This window comes from Lithobates pipiens, unplaced genomic scaffold (assembly GCF_037356315.1).
Source record: "Lithobates pipiens isolate NorthernLeopardFrog02 unplaced genomic scaffold, aLitPip1_a1.2 Scaffold_16, whole genome shotgun sequence".
Lineage (NCBI taxonomy): Eukaryota > Metazoa > Chordata > Amphibia > Anura > Ranidae > Lithobates > Lithobates pipiens.
The window spans coordinates 119,831,274-119,855,208 of record NW_027507748.1 but is presented as its reverse complement, the minus strand read 5'-3'; the positions used below and the strand labels follow the sequence as shown (position 1 = coordinate 119,855,208).

The 23,935-nt window shown below is 42.1% G+C and overlaps 1 protein-coding gene across 14 annotated transcripts in view; it reads right to left on the bottom strand.

Annotated features, from left to right (window-relative positions):
- MYO18A (myosin XVIIIA) overlaps positions 1 to 21,749 on the bottom strand; it is a 449,667-nt gene extending 427,918 nt beyond the window's left edge. For all 14 annotated transcript variants that reach the window (XM_077480380.1, XM_077480382.1, XM_077480383.1 and 11 more), the window contains exon 1: positions 21,639 to 21,749. The gene's annotated coding sequence lies outside the window, so the exon portion shown is untranslated. The remainder of the gene's footprint in view (positions 1 to 21,638) is intronic.
- Between the last annotated feature and the right edge of the window lie 2,186 nt (positions 21,750 to 23,935).

The following is a 23,935-nucleotide window of genomic DNA, read 5'->3' as shown; positions in this document are numbered from 1 at the left end:
TTTCTATGTTGAAATGATCAGAAGGATAAAAAAGACAATATCGAGATAGTCCGCAAAAGTGTACTTATCCTTTAAATCCTTGATAAATCACCTAATCTCTTATTCCTCCCTTATCATGAGTCTGAGCCAGTTGACCCCCCAGACACTACAAAACATCTATTAAATCACATTTAATCAAGGTTTCAATTAGTGATCCTTGGAGTTCACCCAGGAAGAATACCACTCAAGAAGTACTCAATGTAAGCTGCAATTCAGAGTTGAACTTGCCATCTATAAAACGGAGCAAAGAAAGATGCTACAAATCAGTGTATACTAGATAGTTATTTTTATACGGCCTAAATGAATGGCTCATCCATTCATCTCACGGTCTTTGTATTACTCAGGTGTCATAAATAAATTCTCTCCTTTTGAGCATCAAAGGCTTTACGTGGTTTCAGAGTAAGGCCTAGTACACAATCATCTTTTTTTCCCTTCAACCCAGTGGGCTGAACGAAAAAAAAAAAAAAAAAGGGAGGAACGCTGTACTAACTAAGCAATGTTAGTGTGCCAATCTCTCCTGCTGTGCCTTTGTGTTCTAACAGGGGGACACGTCCCACCAGAACACACTAATCAGTGGCGGTCAGGTTTTCCAGCAGGTCTCTGACAAAAACTGGTTCTTAGACCAGCTTCTGTTGGAAGGACAGCTGTAGACATGGTCCAAATGTCGGCAGATATTTGAACCGTGTGTATCCAGCCTCATGCATTTTCAAGGCGGACAATTAGGCAGCCATGTGCCATGACCCTGGACCTCTATAGCACACTGCAGCTGACAACGCGTTTCACAAAGTGCCAAGGCGAGCACCCATGCAGTGCCCAAAGCAAACATTACAGGCAATCCTCACAGCATGGGGTCTGGGAATGGCTTCCAAGGTTTTACCAAAGTAAATACCCTGCTTCTCTTAGGCATTACAAGGCAGCGCGGTGTTGATTGAAAAATCTAAAGAAAATAAGAAAAATAAGAAAAGCTAGTGGAGGCAGATTTCTCAGTGAAGGAGAAGAGGTCCATCACCTTCAGACACGAACACAAACTGAGCATTCCTGGAGTTGGGTAGGATTATAAGAGGTGCCCCAGGGCAGGGTGGATTTGATTTAAATCAAGGATTGATTTAAATCATAATTTTTAAAGGGTAACTGTCATCTCTGTCCTGCAACGGCTCCTCCTCTGACCCGCTGTCGACTCAACAACAGTCTTTAATGGGACGGCTGGTGATGCGGCAGTGACACAAGGTGAGAGAGGTGTCGCCCAGGAGGCGAGTGGATGCCAACAGGCGCTGCCCCGATGGATCTGAAATGACAAGTGAATGTATCTTAAATAGAAAACTAACTTTAGATAGATTTTTACTCCAAAAGCAATAAATTTGATAAAAATCTAAAATTATATTTTATATATATATATATATATATATATATATATATATATATATATATATATATATATATATATATATATATATATATATATATATATATATATATATATATATATATATATATATATATATATATATATATATATATATCAGATTTAAACCAAAAAATTTCCTCAATAGCCTGCCCGTGTCCAATAACCTGGAAGTAGGTATAACTATTTTCTTATTTAAAAAAAATAAAAAAATATTTGTTGCATTTAGCATTATCCAAAAAATAAATAAAATTACCTCTACATACATATATTTTGAATTTTTGTTAACTCTTTAAGCAAAGTTTTTATTTTTATTATTATACTACAGCAAAGAATGAAGAAGTCTTTAAAGCTTCGTAAAACCAAGAGACATAGACAAAGAATTTAAAAAATATATATATTACACAACTCAGAACATGTCATCAACCAAACAGCATTTTTTAGAAAATATTGCTATACATAATCCTGCAATGATAGAGACTAATTATTGTCAATACATCGCACATAGCCCTAGGCAGTGAGCAATAGCTGACTGTGAGCAAATGTACTTCATGTGAAAATCAATGTCTCCAGATACTAAATGCATTAAACATAAATACACAAAGCAGAGGTTCATACGCAGTCGGAATGAAAACAATCTATGAACCAAAAATAGCAAAACTGAGACTCTCAGTGTCAGGACTACCGGCCTCTGTTCAATTCCCTGCTTTTGGGATCTAGAATTACATGAATCTCTGAAACAAAAGGTTCAGCAACATTTCATAATCCCACTACAATCTGCAATTCTTACTGCTTAAAAAAAAAAAAAAAAAAAGTAATATATGCAGGGGACTTACTTTGAAAAATTCCGATCACTGAACACAAAGAAATATCTGATCTCTTATGAGTCACCAGTTATAAATCTGAAATGTCTTAAAAAGGGTTGAATATAATCTTCAATATAATAAAATATAAAAATGTTATTATTACAGGTACTTATATAGCACTCTCAATTTATGCAACGCTTTACATATATATTGCACATGAGTCTAAACTAAACTGCTGCCTGACTGTCATGCCGATCCTCCCAACTGTACTGTTTAGTAAGGCTGGCCATAGATGGATCGAAATTCATCTGCTACAGCAAAGATCGTCTGAATTTCAATCCATGTGTGCCAGGTTCCCGCAACTTCTATCGAATAGCCTTTGTGGAAAAAAGTTTTTATAGTGATCAGCAGCTGCAGGATGGAAGAAGATTTTCACAACAGAAGAGGAATCAGCACAAGGGACACATCCTACTGGCTGTCCCTTGTGCTGATTTTTCGGTTTGTGATTTGGGCTGCATTTTAGGTTTTAACAAGCATAAGCACCTGAATTTGACTTGATATTTTACAATATTCCGAATGGAAGGGGAGAGGGAAGCAGCACAAGGGGCCTATCAGTTATGCTGCAGTACTCATGTACCAGCAAGGAATACATTGACTGGAGAAGAAATCAGAGTGATAAGCTAATCAATCTGTTGCTTCTCCTCCACTGTACAATCAGAGCCTGGAGGAGGGACAAGACTTAGGGCTCTTTCACACGGGACGGATCCGTGCTGATCCGCCCCATGGACATCCGCTTGCTCAGCGGGGATCGCTCTGTCGATCCCCACTGAGCGTCCGTCGTAACCCGATCCGATCCTCAGACGGATGGAAAAATAGGTTTTTCCTCCGTCACACTTTTTCAGATCGGGTCGGTTGTCAGCGGACAGGTCACCGCTGACATCCGAAGCTCCATAGAGGTCTAGAGAGTCCGTGTGAAAGAGGTCCAAGTCCTATATTAAACATTAAATCCAAATACACAGAATCTTAAATTTCACTTTGAGAAAAAAAAAAAAAAAAAGTCAAATTTCATGTTTCTGGATAAGTAACGGCCTGACTGTCCTCTCAATGGGCTTTGTGGGGAAGCCAAATGTCAACTTCTATAATTGCTGCTAACCACAAGATTTTTGGATCTAGTCCTACTCTCCTACATCTGGCACAAAAAATAAAATAAAATAAAAAAGCGACACTTCCGAAAGAAAGAGAATGAACTGCAGCTTTGTTCAGCGATAACCTGGCTAGATAATTATACAGGGTCTCTCGTTCACAGGTATACCCCACAATACGTACATAACATTCTATTTCAATGAACATCCAGGATGGGATAGAACAGTTCATCATCGGCAACGTGTATTTAAAGCTTTATTGGCCATATAACAGCTTAATAAAAGCACCCATTAAGTCCTTACTGCAAAGCTCTGGTAAGCGTAAAGTAAACCTGTCATACATGGGTGAAGCATGTGCAGTGCTCAGCATAAATAAGTACACCCCAACAGATTTGTCAGAAAACCTTTACTTTGCTTTCAGAATCAACATTTTCTATGGGACACTATACTACCAAATACTCCCACAAATGCGGGCCATCGATTGCAACCAAAATTTGTTAGACCCCTTTCACACAAAAATAAATAAATAAATAAATAAATAAATAAATAAAAAGCGCCTGCCTGAAAAGCTCATGAAAACCTATTTCCATTAAAATCAATGAATGCTTTCACATTGGGGCCGTGCGCTGAAAAAACACCCCTCTCCATTGAAATGAATGGAAAGCTCTTTAAAAGCGCCTGAAAGGCTCTTCAAGCACTCAGTGATTTACTGGCAGTTTAGAGGCACCTCAGTATGAAAGGAGCCTTAAAGCGGAGTTCCACACAAAAGTGGAACTTCTGCGTCTCCTCCCCACCTTTGGTGCCACATTTGACACCTTTCACCATGGCGCAGTCTCTCAGAAGTTTGCCCACCCCCCTCCTTTCTCCGCTATCAGGCCAATTAGAAAGAGCAGCGTGCTTCTCGCATGCACAGTTCCCCTACCAGGAATGGTGGCAGCTGCACCCGACAGCCGATCCGAAGATTGGCTAGGGTGCAGACATTGCGGGCTCCCTGGACAGGTTAAGTGTCCATATATTAAAAGTCAGCAGCTGGAGTATTTGTAGCTGCTGACTTTAACTTTTTCGTGAGTGGGCAGAGCTCCACTTTAAATTTGCCCACACAAAAAAGTATTTTTCCTAACAAATTAATTCAGATCATGCAAAATTGAATAATCATCAATTAAAGTCTGCATAAACACGACCGGACTTTCTGGCAAAAAAGGTCAGACGGTCTTCCCGATGGACTTTCGGCGGAGTTCCAAACAAACGGACTTGCCCACACATGAACGGACTTAGTCTGTTCGAAGGTCCATTAGTTTTGAACATGATGACATAAGACGGGACTAAAAAAGGAAGTTCAATAGCCAGTAGCCAATAGCTTCCCTTGCATTGTATTTGGTCCCTATAGGATTTGAGTCTGTCGTTCTATTTCTAGGTCCGTCAGATTTTTATTATTTTTATGAAAAAGGATCGGTTTATCCCACACACAATCCGAATGTCCGACGGACCTAGTCTGCCAGAAAGTCCAGTCATGTGCACGCGGCACTAGGAGCAAAGCTAAAATTTTTGACAACAAAATCCTAATTAACAAGAATTCAACTACAATCGAGTCTAATTATTCATTAAACCGATGTCCAACAGACAGCCGATTATAAAAGGGAGTTACTTGATCGCTTGCCACCTGTATATTTCCGTCGGCAGAATGGCACGGCTGGGAAAAGTAACGTACCTGTGAGCTCTGTGACCATGCCTGCGGTAACCGCGTACTCGATGTCCGTGGGGATACCCGCGATCGTGTCACGGAGCTGAAGAACGGGGAGATGCCGATGTAAACACAGCCTCTCCCCATTCTGCCTAGTGTCGTGTCACTGCTAGCCCATCCCCCAGACAGTTAAAAACACACCCTAGAACACACTTAACCCCTCCCCACCCCCTAGTGGTTAATACCTTCACTGCCAGTGACATTTTTACAGTAATCAATGCAATTTTATAGCATCGATCTCTGTATTAATGCCAATGGTCCCAAAAATGTGTCAAAATTGTCCGATGTGTCCGCCATAATGTCGCAGTCCTGATAAAAAAATAAAATAAAAGCGGCGATTGCTGCCATTACTAGTAAAAAAATAAAAATAAAAAATAAAATTTGAGTTGATCAAATACCACCAAAAGAAAGCTCTATTAGTGGGGGAAAAAAAAAAAGACGTCCATTTTGTTTGGGTACAACATCGCACAACGGCGGAATGGTCAGTTAAAGCCACGCAGTGCCGAATCGCAAAAAGTGCTCTGGTCAGGAAGGGGGCAAATCGTTCCGGGGATGAGGTAGTTAAAGCAGAGTTCCACACATTTTTTGAAGGACCAATCACTCTCATGCCCATCCTAAATGCCGTAATAAATGGCTATATATTCGATTATGTCACTAGGCGATCTTCAAGGGCTCCTGGAATAGCAGAGTCATGTATCTCAGGAGTCCTTGCAAATCGCCTATTGAAGAAATCTTGCATTATTTCCAGACCGGAAATGACACGAACGGGGGGGGGGCCCAGATGTCATGATTGACAAGTTGCTATAGCAATGGGGTGGGAACTTCTGCTGAGGCTGCCATTGTTATGGCAAACTGTCAGAAAGAGCGAGAGCTGCTCAATGTGCAGGCGCAAGATCAGGAGGTGAATGCTGGGTTGCCAGCTGCACCAAATCCCGGAAATCAAAAGAAGAGGGCTTTAGGAGCCCACAGATGATATGGATCTTGCCTGCTTCCAAGATCTGGTTAGTCTTAAAATATTTGAACACAAACTACAGGGACTACACATAGGACATGTTCTAAATGTTGCTAGATATGTTTAAACAAGTATGGAGGAGTGTTTATTAACAAAAAAGTATTTGGGGGACTGGAACTCTGCTTTAACAAAGAAAACCCCTTCCCATTTCATGCTGTCAGCAATGGCTCCACATGGAAGAGAAATGTCACAAGGCCGGAGAAAGAAAATAATTCCTTTACACAAGAAAGGTGAAGGCTACAAGATCAGCAAAGCTTTAATTATCAGTCAGAATACTGTAGCAAGATGGATACAAAAATGTAATAAAGATGGAACTGCAACCATCTCATAAAGATGTCCAGGCAGTCCACGGAAGTTAGCACCTCGACAGGAGCGTCTTCTGATGAGGGTTGAAGAAAAATCGCCATGCAAGTTCACTGCAGTTATCTAAAGAAGTAGAAAGCCAAACTGGGGCAATTGTATCCTGCGACACAATATGGCATACACTGCAGAGGAATGACATGCATGGGGTGTTGTCCATGAAGGAAGCCTCTCCTAAAGTCCATGTACAAAAAAAACCTGCCTAGAATTTGCCAGGGCCCATGCTGAAGAAGACTATTTGGAATCTGTACTCTGGAGCGATGAGACCAAGATAAAGGTTTTGGAACGGATTGCTTTAAAACTATATGTGGTGGCAAAGTTAAGGAGTACAAAGAATGCATGGGGCCTACAGTGAAACATGGTGGTGGATGGTGTCCTTCTGTGGGCCTGAATGCGTGCTGCTGGTGTCAGGGAGCTACATCTCATTGATGGTATCATGAATTCACAGTTGTACTGCTCTATATTGAAAGAGAAGATGCTACCATCACTCCGTGTCCTTGGTTGTCATACATTTTTCCAACATGGCAATAATCCAAAGCACACATCTAAGACCACTGTTGTATTTCTAAAGAACAGGGTGAAAGTGATTCAGTGGCCAAGTAGGTCTCCTGATCTGAACCCAATCTAACACCTATGGGGAATTCTGAAGAGACAAGTTGAGAATTACTCTCCATCCAGCATCCAGACTCTAAAAGGAGGTCATTCTTGAAGAATGGAAAAAGATAGACTTTGCAATATGTCTCCAACTTGTTCATTGCATGCCTAGAAGACTTGCTGCTGTCCTCATAGAGATCATACAAAATACTAGATGATGTTGTTTTTTGTTGTGGGGTGTATTCATTTTTGCCAATTTGAGTAAAACTGAGAATTATGGGGGTTATTTATTAAAGAAAAATCCACTTTGCACTGCAAGTGCATTTGGAAGATGCAAGGAAAATAAAAAAACAGCATTTTAGCTTGCACATGATTGGATAATAAAATCAGCAGAGCTTCCCCTCATTTCAGATCTTCCCCTTAGATTTAGAGCGACTGAACTTCCAAGTGCACTTGCAGTGCAACGTGGATTTGCCTTTCGTAAATAACCCCCTTTGTCATCTAAATTTATATTTTTAACCTTACTTTCATGTAATGAGCAAAACAAATGTTCTATAAAACTCAGTTTTGTCAAGGATTGCTCTTGTGTTTTTTGCGATATAGATTAAAATCGTACTTTTCAAAAAAGGAGTGTACTCATTTATGTTGAGCACTGTATATCTAAACCTGCCTTCAAAAAATAAAATAAAATTAAAATATTGCAGCTTACGAGTCCTTAGTTGTTTTATCTGCATTTATTTTAATTGTTTAATTGTAATTAGTTTCTCCCCCCCCCCCCCCCTTTATTTTCACCTAGTAATACTGCTACTAATAAACTTGCTGTCCTTGGGTGACTACGCTCAATTACTCTACTGTATCTATGAAGGGAGCTATAGCTGTCATCCAAGCCGTTCTTTTGATTTAGACTACAGATTTGGAATTTTTGGGAAATGGTTTAAACCTTGAACATTGTTTGTTTTTTGTTTTTTTTTGCTGCCCATCTTGTTATGGAGATTTTGTCCATTTGCTGCACCAGAGACACAACAGGGAGTGGGTGAAATTCCTTCTAAAGGTGACCAACTATGTAGTGCAAAACCAGCCTGACTGGAAACTGAATAGGTCATTGCCACAATACCATAAACTGCAAAAAATTCTTACTGCAAGAAAAAAAAAAAAAATACACACACTGCAAGGCTTAATTCTAAATTCTCCCAGAGTTTGGGTTTAAGCTAAAAACATTAAAAAAAATCAGCGTATAGTCAGAGCTCTTTTGGGAAGACTCCAAAAATGGTTTCCATAGTGACAATGTTTCCTCAGAATCCATTACCTGTCTTTTTCTTTTATTTTCCTAATAGCGTGAACACCAGATTTTATTTCTAGTTAACCTCTTCCCGCCCAAGGTATGAAATAGGACGTCCTTGAATTTGCTGGGGTATATCTGAATGATGCCTGCAGCTACAGACATCATTCAGATATCGGCTTTTCTCAGCCGGCAATTTCCTACACCATAAGAATGATCATAGCGGCTGTTCCACTGCTTGATCGTTCTTATGGGCGGCGAGAGGGGGCGCCCCCCCTCCCGCCGCCCCCTGGTGCTTGTACCCACCGAAACCATCGGTGTGTCGGAGACAGGATCCGCCAGCCCCAGATGGTAACCATAGAGATTTCCGGCGGACCATATGGTCAGTGAAGTCTCTATGATCGTTCAGAGGCCGAGTGCGATGTTATGATGTCACGCCTGGCCTCTGCATTCAAACGAATGGCGCCGCCTCCCTGGAAAGCCGAGCTTTTATTTCAGGCTTCCCAGCCTAGAGGCAAGATGTGGGGTCTTATCGACCACCATATCTTATTGTAAAGAGGACCGATCATGCCATATTCTTATTACAAAGGGATGTTTACATTCTTTAATAATAGGAATAAAAGTGATCAATTTTTTTTTATTTTTTTTTAAAGTGTTAAACTAAAAAAAAAGCAAAATAAAATTAACAATAAAAAAAATAAATACACTTGAAGCGCCCCTGTCCCAACCACATACGAAAACGGTGTTCAAACCACACATGTGAGGCATCACCACAAACCTTAGAGCGAGAGCAATAATTCTAGCCCTAGATCTCCTCTAACTCAAAACATGTAACCAGTAAAAAAAAAAAAAAAAAAATTTACAGTGTTGCCTATGGGGATTTTTAAGTACCGAAGTTTGGCGCCATTCCACCAGCGTGTTCAATTTTGAAGCGTGACAGGTTAGGTATCTAGTTACTCGGCGTAACTTCATCTTTCCAATTATGCAAAAAAAATTTGGCTAACTTAAATTTTTTTTTTTTTTTAAAGCATAAAACCAAAAAAAGTGTTAGAAAAATTGCTACACAAATACCGTGCGAGATAAAAAAAAAGTTGCAACGACCGCCATTGTATTCTCTACGGTATTTGCTTAACCACTTGAGGACCGCCGTATTGCCATTGTACGTCAGCACAATGGCACAGGCAGGCATAATCCCGTACATCAACGTGATTGCCTTCCAGCGGGTGGGGGGTCCGATCGGACCCCCTCCCGCTGGTTACGGCGGTCCGATTCGGTCCAGGAGCGCTCCGTGATGAGGGGATGGCCGTTGGTTTTCGGCCACCCCCTCTGGATCGCTCCTGGCCAATGAGAAGCTTCTTCCCCTGTGTATTGTTTACACAGGAAGGAGGAAGTGATGTCATTCTCCTCGGGGCGGTCTTTTTGACCGGACTACGAGGAGAACAGTAAAAGTAAGTGTGCACCAACACTACACTGACATGTAGGTACACACAGGCACACAAACCCCCCCCGATCCCCCCCTCCCCCCCCAGTCACAGTGTCACTGATTGCATTGATCATTTCTTTACTGATCAATGCATTCAGTGTCAGTTGTGACAGTAAAAACTGTCAGGACAGTTAGTGTTAGGTCCAGGGTAGCCCCCTATCACCCCCCAATAAAGATTTAACCCCCTGATTGCCCCTAGAGTTAACCCTTTCACCCCCTTTTGCCAGTGTCACTAAGCGATCATTTTTCTGATCGCTGCATGTGTCGCTAGGTAGCTAGCTATTTTTTTAGGTTCACCGCCAGGTTTTTATAGCGCTAGGTACCCCGATATACTACCCAATAATGTTTTTAACCCCCTGATTGCCGCTAGTTAACCCTTTCACCCCCTTTTGCCAGTGTCACTAAGCGATCGTTTTTCTGATCGCTGCATTAGTGTCGCTACAGTCGCTAGGTAGCTAGTTATTTTTTTAGGTTCACCGCCAGGTTTTTATAGCGCTAGGTACCCCGATATACTACCCAATAATGTTTTTAACCCCCTGACTGCCGCTAGTTAACCCTTTCACCCCCTTTTGCCAGTGTCACTAAGCGATAATTTTTCTGAACGCTGCATCAGTGTCGCTAGTGTCGCTAGGTAGCTAGTTATTTTTTTAGGTTCACCGCCAGGTTTTTATAGCGCTAGGTACCCCAATATACTACCCAATAATGGTTTTAACCCCCTGATTGCTGCTAGTTAACCCTTTCACCCCCTTTCACCAGCGATCACAGTATAAGTGTCACTGGTGACGCTGGTTAGCCAGTTAGTTATTTAGGTTCCCCGTCAGGTTTTTATATAGCGCCAGGGACCCCCATATACTACCTAATAAAAATTTGAACCCCCTGATTGCCCCTAGTTAACCCTTTCACCACTGATCACCGTATAAGTGTTACGGGTGACTCTGGTTAGTTTGTTTTTTATAGCATTTTATATTCAAATCCGGAAGGCAGTGCTTGGTTTTCGGGGTCCCGTACGTGGCTAGGCTCCCAAAAAGTCCCCCACATGTGGTATCCCCGTACTCGGGAGAAGCAGCAGAATTTATTTTGGGGTGTAATTTGACTTCTGCACATAGCATGTGTGAGCAATATATCATTTAGTGACAACTTTGTGCAAAAAAAAAAAAAGTTTGTAATATTCCCGCAACTTTTGGCAAAATATAAAATATTCCATGGACTCAACATGCCTCTCAGTAAATAGCTTGGGGTGTCTACTTTCCAAAATGGGGTCATTTGGGGGGGTTTTGTGCTATTTTGGCATTTTATGGCCTTCGAAACTGTGATAGGTAGTGAGGAGTTAAATCAAAAATTTGCACCCTTAGAAATCCTGAAGGTGGTGATTGGTTTTCGGGGTGCCGTGCGCGACTAGACTCCCAAAAAGTCCCACACATGTGGTATCCCCGTACTCGGGAGAAGCAGCAGAATGTATTTTGGGGTGTCATTTCACATATGCCCATAGCATGTGTGAGCAATATATCATTTAGTGACAACTTGGTGCAAAAAAAAAAAAGTTTGTAATATTCCCGCAACTTGTGGCAAAATATAAAATATTCCATGGACTCAACATGCCTCTCAGTAAATAGCTTGGGGTGTCTACTTTCCAAAATGGGGTCATTTTGGGGGGTTTTGTGCTATTTTGGCATTTTATGGCCTTCGAAACTGTGATAGGTAGTGAGGAGTTAAATCAAAAATTTGCACCCTTAGAAATCCTGAAGGTGGTGATTGGTTTTCGGGGTGCCGTGCGCGACTAGACTCCCAAAAAGTCCCACACACGTGGTATCGCCATACTCGGGAGAAGTAGCGGAATATATTTTAGGGTGCAATTCCACATATAAACATGGCATGTGTGAGCAATATATCATTTAGTGACAACTTTTTGTAAAAAAAATTTTTTTTTATTTTTTTTGTCATTATTCAATCCCTTAGGACAAAAAAAAATAAATATTCAATGGGCTCAACATACCCATCAGCAATTTCCTTGGGGTGTCTACTTTCCAAAATGGGGTCATTTGGGGGGGATTTGTACTGCCCTGCCATTTTAGCACCTCAAGAAATGAGATCGGCAGTCATAAATTAAAAGCTGTGTAAATTCCAGAAAATGTACTCTAGTTTGTAGACGCTATAACTTTTGCGCAAACCAAAAAATATACGCTTATTGACATTTTTTTTACTAAAGACATGTGGCTAAATAAATTTTGCCCTCAATGTATGACTAAAATTTAGTTTATTCGATTTTTCTTATAACAAAAAGAAGAAAATATCTTTTTTTTTCAAAATTTTCGCTCTTTTTCCATTTATATCGCAAAAAAAAAAAAATCGCAGAGGCAATCAAATACCATCAAAAGAAAGCTCTATTTGTGGGAAGAAAAGGACGCAAATTTCGTTTGGGTGCAATATTGCATGACCGCGCAATTACCAGTTAAAGCAGCGCAGTGCGAAATTGCAAAAAGACCTCTGGTCCTTAAGGTGTTTATTGGTCCGGAGCTGAAGTGGTTAAAAAAAAAAAAAAACGCATACATACAATAATTTTTATATATGTAGGAGCAAAATGTCAGAATTGGCCTGGATGGGAAGTGGTTAATAGGCAGATGTGGGTTTAGGACATGAGGTGCCAAAACAATAGTACACTAATGAATTTATCATATTCTATATATACTTGACAGTGTATGTTCGGAGGCGGCTCACCCGTGCCCCTGTCAAATTAGGACAATCGGTGTATCTTTCTTCTCTGCCCCACCACTGTAACCCCCCCCCCCCCGCTCATCTGCCCCACCACTGTAACCCCCCCTCGCTCATCTGCCCCATGATGTTACGCAGTGAGAATTGTGATCTTTATTCTAAGCAAAAAAAAAAAAAATTGTGATGCTCATTTTTCCCAGAATCATGCAGCTCTAGTCACCATACATCATGCCTGTCACCTGTCAAACCATATACTGAATACTGTGCTGTTCTGCTATTGAAGCAACATAAAAAACACCAAGGTTAGGTGCAGTCCTCAGATATCAGAAAAAGAAAAAATAGAAACCAGACAGTTTTTTTTTTTTTTTTTTGTCAATTTCTGAAGCTTTTTTGCATTACACTTGAAACCCAACTACGGAGTCAGTCAAAAAAAATAAAAATTTGAATATGTCCGCCTGTGCCTTTGCCATCTATGTTTGTTTATGGTCTATGCTGGCTCCTAGACTGAACCACCAGAATTGCAAATGAATGAGTTTAGCCCAGTTTATGGTCACAACAAAAGAAGAAAAAAAAACTAAACTAAAAAAAAAAAAACCAAGAAAATAAGCCACAGAAACAGATCCACATAGTCATAACAAAATACAGCAAAGTGTCTATTTGGGGTCACACATACTCCCCTGAGAGGAGTTGGTTAGGACTGCAACTAGACTGGCCTTGGCAGAAGCAAAAAAATAAAAAAATAAAAAAATCCCCACACCCAACACACACAACCTTGCAGCAAAGCTATTAAAAGTTCAAAGAATACAATAAACCTGTAATACACATTTAAGCCTTATGCGCACTGGACATTTTTTAAACGTGGCTGTTTTGGTGTCTGGTGTTTTTCTTTTTCTCTGCCTCTAAACCCCCCTGCATGTTAGCCTGTGTCCATGTACACATTTAGAGGTAGAAAAAACCCCACTGCCAGTGTGTCCAGAAGCAGTGGTGTTTTAAGACTGGGTTCACATATATGCAAATTGGATGAGTTTTTAACCGCATCCAATGCGCATAACATGTGAGTGTGACTGACTTTCAATAGAGCGGGTTCACACAGGTGCGGGACGGCTGCGGTGCAGTTTTAAAAAGGGTCCTGTGCTTTTTTTGGGTCCAGTTCAGGTGAGAATCCAGGGAAAAAAATTTGCACCTGAACCGGTGAACAGAAATGCACAGGACACCGGACTGCAGATATGTGAAATCACTGACAGTGGGTGTTGGGAGAACATCCCCAACCCGCTGACACAACAAGGTTAAGAGGGCAAACTAGCGGCAGGACCTCAAAGTACGGGCGGAACATGTAACCTGTTCCAAAAGGTGAAGTAATCCTTTCAACCAAGCAAATCACATTTTCAGAAGTAATTAGTGGCAGCCCTCTATTTCTCTCCAGCAGTAAAGCCATTTTCTAGAGGCCAAGATCATTACTGTATATAGGAAGACTTCCTGGATGGCCACTTAGGATGGTGATTAGTGATCAATAGAGTCGACAACTCTGATATAAAAGTATTCATGCAATTAGTCATTTCAGTTGCGCTAGGTTCACACAAGTGCATCTGCATTTCCAGGTGTTATTTTAATCCGTTTTTTTTAATTGATCCCATTGATCATTGAGGTCTATGGAGGTCAAAAACAACAAAAATGTCACACAAAAGAAGCCCTGCACCTTTTTCCAAGACGCAGAGAAGCATTTTGCATGGGTGTGAATGGGACCCATAGTCAATAATTGGATGCCACTTGTGGTGTATTGTGTCGCAACAAATCGCAAAGGCGTGAATAAGGACATCATTGAGCAGAGCGGGAGGAGGTCACTTCCACGCATACACAGCAATGCAGTCACCCTGGCACATGCGCAGCACTAGGTCAATTATAGAGGAGACTGGGTCGGTGTTTTTTTAAGGCTTTAGTTAAATTTAAAAGCTTTGTGATTTGAGTCTTATGCACAATATTTGACACAAGTGAGTACAACCCTCACATTTTTTTGTAAATATTTTATTATATCTGTTCATGTGACAACACTGAAGAAATGACAGTTTGCTATAATATAAAGTAGTGAGTGTACAGCTTGTAAAACGGGTGTAAATTTGCTGCCCCCTAAAATAACTCAACACACAGCCATTAATGTCTTAACCACTGGCAACAAAAGTGAGTACACCCCTAAGTGAAAATGTCCACATTGGGCCCAAAGTGTCAACATTTTGTGTGGCCACCATTATTTTCAAGCAGTACATGAACCTTATTGGCCATGGAGTTCACCAGAGCTTTACACGTTGCCACTGGAGTCCTCTTCCACTCCATGACGACACAATGGAGCTGGTGGATGTTAGAGACCTTGTGCTCCACCACCTTCCGTTTGAGGATGGCCCACAGATGATCAATAGGGTTTAGGTCTGGAGACATGCTTGTCCTGGTCCATCACCTTTACCCTCAGCTTCTTTAGCAAGGCAGTGGTCATTTTGGAGGTGTGTTTGGGGTCGTCATGTTGGAATACTGCCCTGCGGCCCAGTCTCGGAAGGGAGGGGATCATGCTCTGCTTCAGTATGTCGCAGTACATGTTGGCATTGATGGTTCCCTCAATGAACTGTAGCTCCCCAGTGCCGGCAGCACTCATGCAGCCCCAGACCACAACACTCCCACCACCATGCTTGACTGTAAGCAAGACACTTGTCTTTGTACTCTTCAACTGGTTACCGTCACACACAGTTGACACCATCTGAACCAAATAAGTTTATCTTGGTCTCATCAGACCACAGGACATGGTTCCAGTAATCAATGTTCTTAGTCTGCTTGTCTTTAGCAAACTGTTTGCAGGCTTTCTTGTGCATCATATTTAGAAGAGTCTTCCTTCTGAGATGACAGCCATGCAGACCAATTTGATGCAGTGTGCGGTGTATGGTCTGAGCACTGACAGGCTGACCCCACCACCCCTTCAACCTCTGCAGCATTACTGGCAGCACTCATACGTCTATTTCCCAAAGAAAACCTCTGGATATGATGCCGAGCACGTGCCATGCACTCAACTTCTTTGTTCAACCATGGCGAGGCCTGTTCTGAGTGGAACCTGTCCTGTTAAACCACTGTATGGTCTTTGCCACCGTACTGCAGCTCAGTTTCAGGGTCTTGGCAATCATCTTATAGCCTGTGCCATCTTTATGTAGAGTAACAATTCTTTTTTTCAGATCCTCAGAGAGTTCTTTGCCATGAGGTGCCATGTTGAACTTCCAGAGACCAGTATGAGAGCGATAACAGCAAATTTAAGACATCTGCTCCCCAGTTAAACCTGAGACATTGTAACACTAACAAGTCACATGACACTGGGGAGGGAAAATGGGTAATTGGGCCCACTTTGGACATTTTTACTTAAGGGTGTACCCACTTTAGTTGCCAGCGGTTTAGACTTTAATAGATGTGTGTTGAGTTATTTTGAGGGGACAGCAAATTTACACTGTTATACAAGCTGTGCACTTACTACTTTACATTGTAGCAAAGTGACATTTCTTCAGTGTTGTCACATGAAAAGATATAAAATATTTACAAAAATGTGAGAGGTGTGCTCACTTGTGAGAAATTTATATTATAAGAGGGGAGAAGATGGACGCTCACTGCTAGTGGGGACAACGGTGACATTGCGAGCTTCGGTTTCAGGTAAGTGACACATAATGGGCTACTATGCGATGCATATAGTAGCCTATATATATTTTTATTTTATTTTTTAAGTAAAATAAAAGTTATGGGTATAGAGGGTATAGTAAGTAAAAGAAAAGAATCATTAAAAAAATAAATAAATAAATAAATAAAAATAAATAAAAAACGTTGTTTGCATTTGGAGTTCGTCCCTTCGAGAGTTTTCGTATGAAAATTCAGAATCAGCTGTCGAAAGTTGTGTACACACTAAATGAAAATGTCCGCCCCGTTTTCTTCTAGTGTGTACGAGCCTTAGTCTTAAAGGGTTACTAAACCCTTGTGTTTTTTTTTTTTTTTTTTTTTTTTTTTAAATAACAAACATATCATACTTACCTCCACTGTGCAGTTCGTTTTGCACAGAGTGGCCCCAATCCTCCTCTTCTAGGGTCCCTCAGCGTCGCTTGTGGTTCCTCCCCGCATCAGGAAACCACCTAGGAGAAGCGCTCTCCCTGGGGGTTACCGTGCGGGCAAGAGCCAAGACAAAGGGCAGAGAGGGTTACCGGGCTCAGGTGAGTAAAATAGGGGGGGGGGGGGGGGGGAGTGCATAAGATGCATTACGGTGAAAAAGCACAAGGGTTTACAACCCCTTTGAGGGAGATTTCCCTTCATTTCCGGACCCATAGCCAAAACGGGAAGAGAGAAGAAATTCCTCCAAAAGTGAGCGAATCCCTAGGTGTCACCAAAACTACCGTTCTGGGGACAAACCAAAATGTGACGTTTTCTTTTACTTTCACTTTCAATGATGATGGTAAAGAGGACAAATAAAGAGTGAACCTCCATAATGGGGCACAGACAGCAATAAGAAATGACAGGAGTTCTAATCCCTCTCAATGCAACCCAAAAAAAAAAAAATGTCTTGCTATTAGTTATACTTTAAGCAATACTGATAATAAAAGCAGACACTTGAAACTAACGGGTACAGACATCATTGTAATTCCAAGTAGTGATAGAAGAAGTTGGTGGGTGTGAATACAGAACATAGGACAATGACCACTTCATAGGGCAAACATGGCAAACTGGGCGCTCTCATACTGTGACAGCCATGTTTATCTGCCGTTGTCATGGAAACCTGTTGCCCTCCAGATCTTGATGGCAAGAAGTGGGCAGAACATGCTGGCACTTGTATTTCATCAGCATCTGGAAGGAAAGAAGGTGCTCTGGACTGATTTGGGGTGTTTCATTGCCATGTTAATAAAGGCATTTCTGACAAGTCTGGGGATGGATTGGGACTCCTACTTGTTAAAATAAACTGAAAACTAAATACAAGTTATCGTAAATAAAATCTATACCAAACCATCCACATTTAGCACTGGTATTTTTATCATTGAGGCCTGGTTCACTCCCGCGCCGGTGTGGAAGAACGTGCGCATTTCACATGTGACGACATGCGCAGCATTGGGTCAGCTCTTTTATTTGAAAGGATTGTCCAACAACATGCCAAAGTGCTTGGGTCTGCTTTAATATCACACTGCACTGAACACATAGTACTCTGATACCGTGTGTTCTGCCGTGCTAAATGTATGTTCCTTAGTAAGGTGTTCATTAAAAATTTATAGAACCGCAGAGGAGATACAACATGTGTATTTGTGCACTGCAGGGATGTGACTGGGGACTTAGCAACAGGACTTAATAGTAATAATTATAATAATGCAACGTCCTAAAAATAATAAGGTCCTAATATTAACAATTCATAATAATAATAATAATAATAAACAATCCTAAAAATAATAATAGCATTAATAACTGTTACTGTATTATTATTCCTATTTTGGGCTGGATGTAGAAGGCCTCCAAATGAGAATAGATATGATCATCAGTTTACAACTAATAATATTTTTTTTAACGAAGTAACATTGTTCCTAGGAGCATTATTTATACATGACATATTAACAGGATTATAATTCATAAGAAAGCTGCACATATATTTAGAGGGGTCAGACGAGCAACGTGTGTACGTGTGTGTGTGTGTGTGTGTACGTGTGTGTACGTGTGTGTACGTGTGTGTACGTGTGTGTACGTGTGTGTACGTGTGTGTACGTGTGTGTACGTGTGTGTCAAAACTGTTGGCACTATATAAATCCTGTAGAATAATAATAATAAATATATATATATCCCAACATTGGATGTCCCTGACATGTCATTCCTCTCTATGTCCCTGCATTGGATGTCCTGGCATTAGATGTCCCTGACAAGTCAGTCCTCTCTATGTCCCACCATTGAATGTCCCTGACATGTCAGTCCTCTCTATGTCCCACCATTGGATGTCCCTGACATGTCAGTCCTCTCCATGTCCCTGACATGTCAGTCCTCTCTATGTCCCAGCATTGGATGTCCCTGACATGTCAGTCCTCTCTATGTCCCTGCATTGGATGTCCCTGACATGTCAGTCCTCTCTATGTCCCTGCATTGGATGTCCCTGACATGTCAGTCCTCTCTATGTCTCGACATTGGATGTCCCAGACATGTCAGTCCTCTCTATGTCCCGACATTGGATGTCCCAGACATGTCAGTCCTCTCTATGTCCCGCCATTGAATGTCCCTGACATGTCAGTCCTCTCTATGTCCCTGCATTGGATGTCCCAGACATGTCAGTCCTCTCTATGTCCCTGCATTGGATGTCCCAGACATGTCAGTCCTCTCTATGTCCCGCCATTGGATGTCCCTGACATGTCAGTCCTCTCTATGTCCCTGACATGTCAGTCCTCTCTATGTCCCTGACATGTCAGTCCTCTCTATGTCCCTGACATGTCAGTCCTCTCTATGTCCCTGCATTGGATCTCCCAGACATGTCGGTCCTCTCTATGTCCCTGCATTGGATGTCCCTGACATGTCAGTCCTCTCTATGTCTCGACATTGGATGTCCCAGACATGTCAGTCCTCTCTATGTCCCGACATTGGATGTCCCAGACATGTCAGTCCTCTCTATGTCCCGCCATTGAATGTCCCTGACATGTCAGTCCTCTCTATGTCCCTGCATTGGATGTCCCAGACATGTCAGTCCTCTCTATGTCCCTGCATTGGATGTCCCAGACATGTCAGTCCTCTCTATGTCCCGCCATTGGATGTCCCTGACATGTCAGTCCTCTCTATGTCCCTGACATGTCAGTCCTCTCTATGTCCCTGACATGTCAGTCCTCTCTATGTCCCTGACATGTCAGTCCTCTCTATGTCCCTGCATTGGATCTCCCAGACATGTCGGTCCTCTCTATGTCCCTGCATTGGATGTCCCTGACATGTCAGTCCTCTCTATGTCCCTGCATTGGATGTCTCAGACATGTCAGTCCTCTCTATGTCCCTGCATTGGATCTCCCAGACATGTCAGTCCTCTCTATGTCCCTGCATTGGATGTCCCAGACATGTCAGTCCTCTCTATGTCCCTGCATTGGATGTCCCTGACATGTCAGTCCTCTCTATGTCCCTGCATTGTATGTCCCAGGCATGTCAGTCCTCTCTATGTCCCGCCATTGAATGTCCCTGACATGTCAGTCCTCTCTATGTCCCTGACATGTCAGTCCTCTCTATGTCCCTGACATGTCAGTCCTCTCTATGTCCCTGACATGTCAGTCCTCTCTATGTCCCGGCATTGGATGTCCCTGACATGTCAGTCCTCTCTATGTCCCGACATTGGATGTCCCAGACATGTCAGTCCTCTCTATGTCCCGACATTGGATGTCCCAGACATGTCAGTCCTCTCTATGTCCCGCCATTGAATGTCCCTGACATGTCAGTCCTCTCTATGTCCCGCCATTGGATGTCCCTGACATGTCAGTCCTCTCTATGTCCCTGACATGTCAGTCCTCTCTATGTCCCGGCATTGGATGTCCCTGACATGTCAGTCCTCTCTATGTCCCAACATTGGATGTCCCTGACATGTCGGTCCTCTCTATGTCCCTGCATTGGATGTCCCTGACATGTCAGTCCTCTCTATGTCCCTGCATTGGATGTCCTTGACATGTCAGTCCTCTCTATGTCCCTGCATTGGATGTCCCTGACATGTCAGTCCTCTCTATGTCCCACCATTGAATGTCCCTGACATGTCAGTCCTCTCTATGTCCCGCCATTGGATGTCCCTGACATGTCAGTCCTCTCCATGTCCCTGACATGTCAGTCCTCTCCATGTCCCTGACATGTCAGTCCTCTCTATGTCCCTGCATTGGATGTCCCTGACATGTCAGTCCTCTCTATGTCCCTGCATTGGATGTCCCTGACATGTCAGTCCTCTCTATGTCCCTGCATTGGATGTCCCTGACATGTCAGTCCTCTCTATGTCCCTGCATTGGATGTCCCTGACATGTCAGTCCTCTCTATGTCCCTGCATTGGATGTCCCTGACATGTCAGTCCGCTCTATATCCCGACATTGGATGTCCCAGACACGTCAGTCCTCTCTATGTCCCTGCATTGGATGTCCCTGACACGTCAGTCCTCTCTATGTCCCGACATTGGATGTCCCTGGCATGTCAGTCCTCTCTATGTCCCGACATTGGATGTCCCTGACATGTCAGTCCTCTCTATGTCCCGACATTGGATGTCCCTGACATGTCAGTCCTCTCTATGTCCCTGCATTGGATGTCCCGGCATTAGATGTCCCTGACAAGTCAGTCCTCTCTATGTCCCGACATTGGATGTCACTGACATGTCAGTCCTCTCTATGTCCCTGCATTGGATGTCCCTGACATGTCAGTCCTCTCTATGTCCCTGCATTGGATGTCCCTGACATGTCAGTCCTCTCTATGTCCCGACATTGGATGTCCCAGACATGTCAGTCCTCTCTATGTCCCGGCATTGGATGTCACTGACATGTCAGTCCTCTCTATGTCCCGGCATTGGATGTCCCAGACATGTCAGTCCTCTCTATGTCCCGGCATTGGATGTCACTGACATGTCAGTCCTCTCTATGTCCCGGCATTGGATGTCACTGACATGTCAGTCCTCTCTATGTCCCGGCATTGGATGTCACTGACATGTCAGTCCTCTCTATGTCCCTGCATTGGATGTCCCTGACATGTCAGTCCTCTCTATGTCCCTGCATTGGATGTCCCAGACATGTCAGTCCTCTCTATGTCGCGGCATTGGATGTCCCCGATATGTCAGTCCTCTCTATGTCCCTGCATTGGATGTCCCTGACATGTCAGTCCTCTCTATGTCCCTGCATTGGATGTCCCTGACATGTCTGTCCTCTGTGTCCCGACATTGGATGTCCCTGTCGGGTGATCAGTCCTGTGTATGTCCCTGTTGGAGGAGAGGAGGGTGTGATGAGTGACAGGTCGGTAGGGATCTCCCATCACAGGGCGCAGTAGTGAGGAGTGGGCCGGTAGGTGTCCGCTAGGTATGTAGGGACGGTGGCACACATACATACCCCCGGGGACCACCGTACGGTGACAGGCATAGATCAGATCTCCGATCCTCCCGCTGGAGATTTTTTTTCCAGGAGCTGCTTAGAAATAATGGAGGACTGTAACCCCGCCCCCACAGGCATGTCACTGGGTCATGTGACCACTCCACACTGGGGTTAACCCTTCCACACCCAGGAAGGCAGAGCACCGGGATTGCCCTGTGATGAGGAGGGGGAGGGTGATGTGTGACTACATGTACCAGCATGTCCTGATCCTCCGCTGGCCAATCAGCATTCCTTCCATGTCATTCCATTTCCTCTTCACTGATGGCTCATGTATTATCCTCTTATTACATCACTGTGCTCCTTTATTTAGGACCATTTACTGTCATGTGTCCAAGTTCTCCATAATAAAGACAGTGGGATCAAGTATTTTAGGGACACACAAGATAATTCCCAATTATTTGGTAGAATATAAAACATGATGTTACGCTGCGTAAATGGACAAAAGACACGTCACGCTGTAAAATTTCACACACCAATGGGATGGCGACGATCAATCAATCAATTCTCCATTGGTGACACTTATAAAGCCTTTATATGTTACCAGGGGGTCTAGCACCAGAATTATTGCTCTTCATCTGACATTTGCGGTGATCAGCAGTGATATGTTTGCCTTTGGGAGGAGGGGGGGGGGGGGGGTGATTTAACTTTTTTTTTTTTTTTTATGCTAATTTTCTTGTATCACTTTTATTGCAATCACAAGGGTTGGACAACATTGTGATATCAAATAAAGCATATATCTATGTGAATAGGTGTGCATCCCCAATTATAATAATAAGCGATAATATACAATAAAGTGGATGCACAACCAACAAAGTCAATCCATAAATAAGTAAGTAAATCCCAATTTCTTCACATAAATAAATAAGTGGAATTTCATTCTGCACAACACATTAGGCATCATACCGCAGGATGAATGTATTTATTGTGTGATTGGAACTGAATTGTTATGTAGTGTATTTTATGCACTGCGTTACTGTACAGGATTAAGTATTTGTTTTTTGTATAATTAATTATGCAAAATAAAGTATAACTTTCCAACCAAAATAAGTGGAATTTCATCAATATTTAATACCAAACAAATAAAAGAGCTCATGCCATCAAAAGTTCCTCAAGATTAAAGTGATTGTAAACCCTTTTATCAGTGTCATTTTGGCAGAAAATTTTGATTTCTTTTTATAAAAAAAAAAAAAAAAAGAACAAGTAGGCGGGAGTTTAAATGAAGTACGCGGAGGGTAAAGTGTTGTGGCATTATAATTAACATATCTATAATGTTCAATCTATTTTTAGTCTTAGGACTAAAATGGCATTTTAGTTTTAGTCCCATTTTAGTCTGCGAATGTTTTAGTTTTAGTCGTATTTAGTCGACTAAATCTCTAGGACATTTTAGTAGACTAAAACTAATTTTAGTTATCTAAATTATAATGCATTATTTAAGCATTTCTCTACAATTTCCAAACTCATTATATACTGCTGGAGTGAAAAATCAAATACGTTATTTATGGTATTGAGGTATGAACATGCACTACAGAGCAGTGTTAATTTTGACGTCAAATTTCAATTTAGTATTAGTCTTATGCCCCATACACACGGTCGGACATTCTGAGTACAAAATCCGTCTGATTTTTTCAGACGGATTTTGGCCGAAACTTGTGTTGCATACACACGGTCGCACAAAGTTGTCAGAAAATCCGATCGTTCGGAATGAGGTGACGTAGAAAACGTATGACGGGACTACGTACAGGCCAGTAGCCAATAGCTTTAGTCTCCAAATTTTTTCTGAGCATGCATGGCACTTTGTGTGTCAGAATTATCTACACGCGATCGTAAAAAAAGTCCGATCGGATTTTGATGTCGGAAAGTTTTAGATCCAGCTCTCAACCTTTTTCCGTCGGAAATTCCGACGGAAAAAGTTCGATAGAGCCCACACACGATCGGATTTTCTGACAACATAATCCAATCAGACTTTTTCTATCGGAATTTCCAACCGCGTGTATGGGGCATATGTCTTTTGACTAAAATGGCATTTTAGTTTTAGTCCCATTTTAGTCTTTTGACTAAAATGTCATTTTAGTTTTAGTCTATTTTAGTAGACTAAAATGGTATTAAGTTAGTCGACTAAAATGTTTTAGTCAGTTTTAGTTGATGAAATTAGCACTGCCTGTTACACCACTTGTACCTACAGGTAAGCCTATAGTAAGCCTACAGATAGTGTGACTATCTACTAAACCTAGAGATATTCAGAGTGCATGCAGCTG